Source organism: Caretta caretta, chromosome 15 (assembly GCF_965140235.1).
Source record: "Caretta caretta isolate rCarCar2 chromosome 15, rCarCar1.hap1, whole genome shotgun sequence".
NCBI lineage: Eukaryota > Metazoa > Chordata > Testudines > Cheloniidae > Caretta > Caretta caretta.
In genome coordinates, this window is record NC_134220.1 from 4,396,858 (window position 1) to 4,407,045 (window position 10,188).

At 49.8% G+C, this 10,188-nt stretch overlaps 1 long non-coding RNA gene across 1 annotated transcript; it reads left to right on the plus strand.

Moving 5' to 3' along the window:
• The first annotated feature begins 7,520 nt into the window (after positions 1–7,520).
• Positions 7,521–9,512, plus strand: LOC142069359 (uncharacterized). Its single transcript, XR_012665151.1, has 2 exons — positions 7,521–8,263; positions 8,848–9,512. It is a non-coding gene; the product is annotated as an uncharacterized LOC142069359 (long non-coding RNA).
• Positions 9,513–10,188: the final 676 nt, after the last annotated feature.

Here is a 10,188-nt window from a genome sequence, read left to right on the forward strand (position 1 = left end):
TATGTCAACATTGACTCTCTGGGAGTAGTGCTATTTTCATGTTGTTCAATTAAAACAGTATTCCGCCAGTCACTAAATCCATCTGCAGCAAACCGGGATGTTGAAGGTTTATATGCAAAAAGTTTGCAAACAAAACAGTACACAGACCCTGTTGACGGTGAATACAGTAGCCATTCTCGAGTGTATTTCTCACCATTTGCTTTCATGCCGAAAAATATTTTTTGTGGACAATATCTTGTTTGTTTGCCTTTGGTAAAAGTCTGACGTGATTTCTCAAATGGCCCAGTGTGGTGTTGACAGTCATTTGGTCCACGATCTATCCAGTAAGCTATATCATCGGTACTGAAATCAACCCACATACCAGGATCTTTTTCCTATTATGTACAGCATGAACAGGTTCAGTCTCTGACACATCCACACCTTCTAGAACAATGTCTGTTTTACCACCAGGAGTAGGATGATCAGTTACAGTCTCTGACACATCCCCATGTTCTGGAATGGTGTTTGTTTCACCAATAGAAGAAGGGTCAGTCTCTGAGTGTGTAGTGGAGTGTAAGGAAGTCTAACAAAGTTCTGATTTTTCCCATGATGACTATTTCTATTCTTTTTTTGAAATATCAAATTATCAAATTTTTTCCAAAAAAACCCTCATTTTTTTTGGTGCCCCCTGCTTTGCTGGTGCCCTAAGCATGTGCTTAGTCTGCCTATTGGGTAATCCAGCCCTGGTGCCAACCTTAGAGGAAAGAACAGAGGAGTGCAGACATGGATCCGAGAGTTAAACCCTCGAGCTATTTTTGTCCCATGCAGTTCTCATTCATTGAACTTGGTGGTCAGTGATGCAGCATCAGCTTCTCGTGAAGCTGCTGATTTTTTTAATGTAATTCAAAGCATCTATGTATTTTTCTCTGCATCAACTCATCAATGGCAAATTTTGAAGCAACATCTGGGAACATCCTCTCTGACACTGAAACCACTGAGTGCCACATGATGGGAAAGTCGAGTGGAGGCAATAAAGCCTATCAAACACCAAATTGGGAAGCTAGATGATGCCATAGTTGCCATTATGGAGGGTAATGCTATGACAGGAACTGTTCGTGGGAGAACGGTGGCAGAAGGAAATGGAATCACCAGAAACATACATCACTTCAAATTTCTGTGTGGCTTAGTGTTGTGGCATGACATACTGTTTGAAATAAATGTTGTAAGCAAGAGACTCCAAGGTGTTGACCTTGATATATCTGGAGCAATGGAACAACTGGACCAAGCAAAGTCATACGTACAGTCTTACCGGTCAGATGAGGGATTTCAAAATGTTCTGAAGAGTGCACAGAAGTTGGCAGAGGAACTTCACACTGAAGCTATTTTCCCACCCATTCAAGAGTACAAGAGTCACCGAAGAAGACATTACGAGGCATGGGATAATCCCATAAGAGACCCCAAACAACAATTCAAAGTTGAATTCTTTAATCAGGTGCTAGATTGTGCAATACAGTCAAGTGAAGAACATTTCATGCAGCTCAAGGAACACAGAAGTATATTTGGGATGTTGTATGATATTCCAAAACTCCTCACTATACCTGAAGAAGACCTACACCAGCAATGCAGGGCACTAGAGACAGTGTTGATGACACATGATGACATGTGCAATATTGATGCAAGTGATTTAGGGGATGAACTGAAAGCCCTTTCAAGATACATTTCAGCAGGATCAACTCCAAAGGCTGTTCTGGAATATATGTATACAAATAAGATGACCACCCTCTTTCCAAATGCTTTTGTTGCTCTGCGCATACGTCTAACTCTTCCTGTAACAGTTGCCAGTGGAGAACACTGCTTCTCCAAGCTGAAGTTAATAAAAACACATCTACGCTCCACAATGACACAGGAGAGGCTGGTCGGCCTTGCAACCATCTCAATGGAGCATGAGCTGGGCCAGCCTGTGGACCTTCAGGAAGCAGTTCAAATCTTTGCAACCAAGAAGGCACGGAAAGCACCACTTTGATTATTCACACAGCTAAAAATGCCAGTGTTTACTAGGCAGACAAGAAAAGTTACCTTTGCTGTTCAGGCGTTTGAAAGTTAAGTGTTACTTAAAATTTTTGAACAAGGCATTTTAAGTTGTTAGTTCTCCTTTATTGGGGTAGGTAGCAGAGCAGCACCATGAGAGGAGTAGAACAGGAAGAAGGCAGAATTGAGACCTTTCAAAGTTTTGGCCCAAGCGAGGGGGCATGGGGGCGTCATTTGAGCTCCCCACCTCAGGTGCCAAAATGTTGTGGGCGGGCCCTGCTTAAACACCTCTTTTGACCCCCTTTAGTCAAGATTTGGTGCCACTATAGGACCTTGGTTGCAACCATGTTCTATATGGTCCCAGTTCAAGTCAATAATGTGACACCCCCAGACCCACCCACAAATGCACAGTGCCCTGCACAACACCACCCCGGCCCACAGCCCCACCACAACTCTCCAGCACCCCCCCACAGAACCCCTACTCTCTAGTGCCCCAACACACACAGATCTTCCCCACCCCTTCACAGCCTACCACCTCCCCCATACTCCCCACAGACCCACTCCCCCAAGCCCTGCCTCCTGGCCACACTCACCGGCCCTGCTGGGAAGCGACTGTGTCTGCTGGGCTGAGCTGGCAGCACAGCCAGGGCTGGTCCCACGGCCGGGAATCGCTGGTGACTCCCTCGGGAGTGGCATGATCAGCCAGGCCAGGACCTGCCCTGGCTGGGGTCCCTCAAGACGCATTTGCCGGGAGGGGCCCAGCCAAGCTCTCCACACTGTTCCCCCCCACCACACACCCGGCTGAGACTGGCCAGGCTTCTGCACGAGTCCCAGGCGGCTCAGCTCCGGGGAGACAGGGGGGGCCCCACAGGTGGTGGGAAGCAGAGGCAGCCTAGAGCTGGAGGTGCACTGGGGTCCAGCCTGGGGGGCAGAGAGGAGCAGGGGGTGGGGTTGGGGGCGGAGAGGAGTCCTCGGCCAGCCAGTGGGCAGGCCGAGAGGAGGAAGTGGTGGGCTGTGGGAGCCAGCGGGGTCTCGGGGTGTAGTGCAAGCGAAGCAGGCCAGGGCCCCTTCTGAGCATGGGCCCAGCTCCATGGAGCCACTGGAGCCATTGTAAACCTTGCACTGGCTCCAGCCTCTGATCAGTCATGAAATCAAATTATATTCATTTTTAGCTGCACCCCTTCTCCCCTCAACCCCACCCCACCTCAATGGGGAGCAGACAGGAGAAACACCACATCTGCTGGACTGGCATGGAAAGGGTTGCCAGTTTTGACTGGTCGTATTCCTGGAGGTTTCATCACGTGACATAATCTTTAATTAAAGATTAATCTTTAATTCATGGAGACTCCAGGACAATCCTGGAAGGATGGCAACCCTACAGGGAGTGGTGGAGTGGAAGCCTGGGAAAAGCAGAGACCCACGGCTCTAGCACTGGCTCTTAGGGAACGAAGGGGTGGTTTGAAAAGGGCCCCTCTGAGTAGCATTTCACACATAGACTGGAACCACGCAGTCTCCTCTCCTGCTAACATCACTAATGGGGGCTGTCACAGTGCTTCTCTCCTATCAGCTTTTATGGGGAGCTGGAGAGCAGTGAGGTAAGGGGGTGAAAGAGGTGGGGTGCGAGGGGGCAGTTGCTTCCCTTACCAGCAGGAGTTTGAGGAGTGCAGGGTGAAAGAGGTGTGAAGCTGGAGCAGCCACGTTTGTTGTGGGCATATGGCTGGGGCATTCTGAGGGCAGCAGTATGAGCCATGGGATGGGCACACTGGACTTCTCAGTAGCAGTATGGGCAATATGCAAATCCTTGCACTCTGATTGGCTACTGTTGTTCCTTACCCAGTCAGAATGCAGGGATTTGCATATTGTGGGGGGACTAGAGATGCGCAGAAAATTCAAGTAACCTTTTTATTTGTTTTGAAATAAAAAAAAAACAGAAAGAAAATTTCCCGACACCGATTTCTGCAGCAAGAAGCCCGTCCATTTCCGCCACCCACCGGGGGCCTGGAGGTGGCACCGTTCCTCCCTGCCCGGTCTGAGTGGCTCAGACACAGCTGCCATGCTCTGAAGGCGGACACGGCGGCTGGCACTGAAGCATCATCTCCGTTACATTCTGCAGAAGCCACCTCAGTCAATCTAGCTTTATCCCAGATGGCGACGCCACCTCAGCACCAAGCTGTACAGAGCGCAGCCCACGGGCCGGCAGGGAGCCAGAACCGATCCAGCCGCCTGGGTCAGGAAGCCTGCCCCAGAGCTGTTCAGCTCCAGCCAGTCCTTCTCCAGTGGCCATCGCTACAATTGCAGCACCAGTGACCTTGGCTTCACCCTTATGTCAGATACAAGTGACATTAAACCAATGCCAGTGTTCCCGACGTCACTCAGCCAAGAGACCCCGATGAAGGGCCTGCACCCAGCACTGCCTGCCGTCCCCACCAGCTCCCCAACCCTCCTCCTCCTTGGGCTGTCTGCAAGGGGAGCAACCCCAGGCTCTGGGAAGCCAAGCCAGGCAGCTTGTCCCCCAGCTGGGGAGTGTAAGGAAGCCAAGCCAAGCAGCTTGTCCCCAGCTGGGGAGAACCTAGCACCCTGCTGTGCTCCTCAGGCCACCAGGCCCCAAACCAGGCAGGGTGTTATCAGTGAAATCCGACTCTCCAGCCCCCCTGGAAACCAGTGGGGTGCAGTCCCTGGAGGTCTCAGCAGCCCCAGTTCACACCCTGTTGTCTGCAGTAACTCTCCTACCTTTCCCCCTTATCAGGAACCCCATCCACCTCCATTACCCTCCACACAGTAATTCCTGTCCTTGCCCTGCTTCCCTGTCCCTCCATAACACCCAACCTTCCCCATAGCCCTCCCCCATTCTCTGGGCCTTCCCCCTGGTCCCTGCTTTTCTCCCCACCTTGCTAGCTCCCCTCTTCCATCACTAGACTCCCTCTCTCCTGGTAAATTGCATTTCTTCCCGCCCTGCCAGAGCGCTGGTTTGGAATAGCTGCTGAGGCCATTAAATTCAATTTGTATTCAGCAGCACGAAGGGAAAGAGAATCACAGCTCCCTTCCTGGGATAGTGTCAGCTCACTGGGTCGGGGAGGGTGAGCACCAGCATAAAGCAGGCCCATCACAGTGTGACCTGCGCGGCATGTGTCCCCCGTCCACAGGCAGTGCTGAAGGATGAGTCAGCCACATGGGGAACAGAGGCAGCTCTCTGCATCTGGCAGAGCCAGGCACAGTGTGCGTATGGCTCAGGATTATGAAGTGCTTTACTCAGAGAAGCTAAACACCAGCCTGGACTTCCTGCCCCAGCCTTCTCGCTCCAGCTGAATGCCACCCTCACAAGCACGCTGGCAACAAACTACAAACACCAAACCCTGTGGCCAGCCCTAAGGTTAGCCCTGAGTGTATGCCATCCCAAATCAACCCTGCCTCTGTATCAGCTGCTAGCTTACTTTTCCCACTGGCCCATCTCTTTTCCTGGAGCTGTATGGCAGGGGATCCAATGTGAAGGATAAAATGCAGGATGTTTTTATAAGGGAGTGTACAAACACACTAGCCTGGTATGTTTCATGGTGTCCTTCCACCCCAGAATATTTGTTATGACATTAGGATACCATGGCAAGGATGTTATGCACACGGGATCTTTATAGGGGAGAATAAAACAGTTAGCATATGCTTTGCAGTCACACACATTCACATCATGCACACAGTTCTGTCAGTTGATGTTTTTATAGTTACCAGTCTGTTGTAGCTCAAGTCAATCTAATGGCCAGTTAGACTGAACACGAGTGAGGAGCTGGCCTCTGTCAGTCGTGATCTGATGCTCCGAGGTTTTGGCAGGACTGAACCCAGAGTTTCATGGCAAAACACCCCAGCTGTATACTTGTAAATTCCCATTTGAGTCCATGCATTTTGCAATGTCATCCTGTAATCATTAGTCCTTTAGTGGTGGTAATCTTGCGTTTTCCTACTGTTATCATTTGATAGTTATTGTCGGGCTTTCCATCGTTATCTCCTATTTGTTGTCTTACTTTGGGGGAGGGGGGATTGCCTCACCTCTGAGGCCATCAATGCTGCTAACATGTTTAGCATCAAATACAATGGATGTTTTCTGATTGTCTCCTGGTGTCTCCAAGCCCTGGTCTACACTAGGACTTTAGGTCGAATTTAGCAGCGTTAAATCGATGTAAACCTGCACCCATCCACATGATGAAGCTCTTTATTTCGACTTAAAGGGCTCTTAAAATCGATTTCCTTACTCCACCCCTGACAAGTGGATTAGCACTTAAATCGGCCTTGCCGGGTCGAATTTGGGGTACTGTGGACACAATTCAAAGGTATTGGCCTCCGGGAGCTATCCCAGAGTGCTCCATTGTGACCGCTCTGGACAGCACTCTCAACTCAGATGCACTGGCCAGGTAGACAGGAAAAGAACTGTGAACTTTTGAATCTCATTTCCTGTTTGGCCAGCGTGGCAAGCTGCAGGTGACCATGCAGAGCTCATCAGCAGAGGTGACCATGATGGAGTCCCAGAATCGCAAAAGAGCTCCAGCATGGACTGAACAGGAGGTACGGGATCTGATCACTGTATGGGGAGAGGAATCCGTGCTATCAGAACTCCGTTCCAGTTTTCGAAATGCCAAAACCTTTGTCAAAATCTCCCAGGGCATGAAGGACAGAGGCCATAACAGGGACCCGAACCGTACCGCGTGAAACTTAAGGAGCTGAGGCAAGCTAACCAGAAAACCAGAGAGACGAAAGGCCGCTCCGGGTCAGAGCCCCAAACATGCCGCTTCTATGATGAGCTGCATGTCATTACTGGTTCTGTGGATGAAGGGAAAGCAGTGGATGTATTGTTTCTTGACTTTAGCAAAGCTTTTGACATGGTCTCCCACAGTATTCTTGTCAGCAAGTTAAGGAAGTATGGGCTGGATGAATGCACTATAAGGTGGGTAGAAAGCTGGCTAGATTGTCGGGCTCAACGGGTAGTGATCAATGGCTCCATGTCTAGTTGGCAGCCGGTATCAAGTGGAGTGCCCCAAGGGTCGGTCCTGGGGCCAGTTTTGTTCAATATCTTCATAAATGATCTGGAGGATGGTGTGGATTGCACTCTCAGCAAATTTACGGATGATACTAAACTGGGAGGAGTGGTAGATACGCTGGAGGGGAGGGATAGGATACAGAAGGACCTAGACAAATTGGAGGATTGGGCTAAAAGAAATCTGATGAGGTTCAATAAGGATAAGTGCAGGGTCCTGCACTTAGGATGGAAGAATCCAATGCACCGCTACAGAGTAGGGACTGAATGGCTAGGCAGCAGTTCTGCGGAAAAGGACCTAGGGGTGACAGTGGACGAGAAGCTGGATATGAGTCAGCAGTGTGCCCTTGTTGCCAAGAAGGCCAATGGCATTTTGGGATGTATAAGTAGGGGCATAGCGAGCAGATCGAGGGACGTGATCGTTCCCCTCTATTCGACATTGGTGAGGCCTCATCTGGAGTACTGTGTCCAGTTTTGGGCCCCACACTACAAGAAGGATGTGGATAAATTGGAGAGAGTCCAGCGAAGGGCAACAAAAATGATTAGGGGTCTAGAACACATGACTTATGAGGAGAGGCTGAGGGAGCTTGGATTCTTTAGCCTGCAGAAGAGAAGAATGAGGGGGGATTTGATAGCTGCTTTCAACTACCTGAAAGGGGGTTCCAAAGAGGATGGCTCTAGACTGTTCTCAATGGTAGCAGATGACAGAACAAGGAGTAATGGTCTCAAGTTGCAGTGGGAGAGGTTTAGATTGGATATTAGGAAAAACTTTTTCACTAAGAGGGTGGTGAAACACTGGAATGCGTTACCTAGGGAGGTGGTAGAATCTCCTTCCTTAGAGGTTTTTAAGGTCAGGCTTGACAAAGCCCTGGCTGGGATGATTTAACTGGGAATTGGTCCTGCTTCGAGCAGGGGGTTGGACTAGATGACCTTCTGGGGTCCCTTCCAACCCTGATATTCTATGATTCTATGATTCTATGATTTTATGGGGTTCAGCCACCACTACCCCAGCCGTGTTTTTTGACTCCTTCAACGGAGATGGAGGCAACACGGAAGCAGGTTTTGGGGACGAAGATGATGATGATGATGATGAGGTTGTAGATAGCTCACAGCAAGCAAGCAGAGAAACCGCTTTTCCCGACAGCCAGGAACTGTTTCTCACCCTGGACCTGGAGCCAGTACCCTCCGAACCCACCCAAGGCTGTCTCCTGGACCCGGCAGGCGGAGAAGGGACCTCCGGTGAGTGTACCTTTTAAAATACTATACATGGTTTAAAAGCAAGCATGTGAAAGGATTAGTTTGCCCTGGCATTTGTGGCTCTCCTGGATGTACTCCCAAAGCCCTTGCAAAAGGTTTCTGGGGAGGGCAGCATTATTGCGTCCTTCATGGTAGGACACTTTACCACTCCAGGCCAGTAACACATACTCGGGAATCATTGTACAACAAAGCATTGCAGTGTATGTTTGCTGGCGTTCAAACATCTATTCTTTATCTCTCTGTGTTATCCTCAGGAGAGTGAGATATCATTCATGGTCACCTGGTTGAAATAGGGTGCTTTTCTTCAGGGGACACTCAGAGGAGCCCGTTCCTGCTGGGCTGTTTGCCTGCAGCTGAACAGAAATGTTCCCCGCTGTTAGCCACGGGGAGGGGGGAGGGTTGAGGGGTAGCCACGCGGTGGGGGGAGGCAAAATGCAACCTTGTAATGAAAGCACATGTGCAATGTATGTAATGTTAACAGCAAGGTTTACCCTGAAAGACTGTAGCCACTATTTTATAAAATGTGTCTTTTTAAATACCGCTGTCCCTTTTTTTTCCTCCACCAGCTGCATGTGTTTCAATGATCACAGGATCTTCTCCTTCCCAGAGGCTAGTAAAAATTAGAAAGAAAAAAAAAACGCACTCGTGATGAAATGTTCTCTGAGCTCATGCTGTCCTCCCACACTGACAGAGCACAGACGAATGCGTGGAGGCAAATAATGTCAGAGTGCAGGAAAGCACAAAATGACCAGGAGGACAGGTGGCTGGCTGAAGAGAGTAAGTGGCGGGCTGAAGAGAGTAAGTGGCGGGCTGAAGACAGGGCTGAAGCTCAAATGTGGCAGCAGCGTGATGAGAGGAGGCAGGATTCAATGCTGAGGCTGCTGCAGGACCAAACCAGTATGCTCCAGTGTATGGTTGAGCTGCAGCAAAGGCAGCTGGAGCACAGACTGCCACTACAGCCCCTGTGTAACCAACCGCCCTCCTCCCCAAATTCCATAGTCTCCACACTCAGACGCCCAAGAACGCGGTGGGGGGCCACCGTCCAACCAGCCACTCCACCGTAGAATATTGCCCCAAAAAAAGAAGGCTGGCATTCAATACATTTTAAAGTTGTAAACTTTTAAAGTGCTGTATGGCATTTTCCTTCCCTCCTCCACCGCCCCTCCTGGGCTACCTTGGTAGTCATCCCCCTATTTGTGTGATGAATGAATAAAGAATGCATGAATGTGAAGCAACAATGACTTTATTGTCTCTGCAAGCAATGATCGAAGGGAGGAGGGGAGGGTAGTTAGCTTACAGGGAAGTAGAGTGAATCAAGGGGTGGGGGGTTTCATCAAGGAGAAACAAAGAGAACTTTCACACCAGAGCCTGGCCAGTCATGAAACTGGTTTTCAAAGCTTCTCTGATGCATGCCACGCCCTCTTGTGCTCTTCTAACCACCCTGGTGTCTGGCTGCGCGTAACCAGCAGGCAGGTGATTTGCCTCAACCTCCCACCCCGACATAAATGTCTCCCCCTTACTCTCACAGATATTGTGGAGCACACAGCAAGCAGTAATAACAGTGGGAATATTGGTTTCACTGAGGTCTAAGCGAGTCAGTAAACTGCGCCAGCGTGCCTTTAAACATCCAAATGCACATTCTACCACCATTCTGCACTTGCTCAGCCTGTAGTTGAACAGCTCCTGACTACTGTCCAGGCTGCCTGTGTACGGCTTCATGAGCCATGGCATTAAGGGGTAGGCTGGATCCCCAAGGATACATATAGGCATTTCAACGTCCCCAACAGTTATTTTCTGGTCTGGGAATAAAGTCCCTTCCTGCAGCTTTTGAAACAGACCAGAGTTCCTGAAGATGCGAGTGTCATGTACCTTTCCCGGCCATCCCACGTTGATGTTGGTGAAACGTC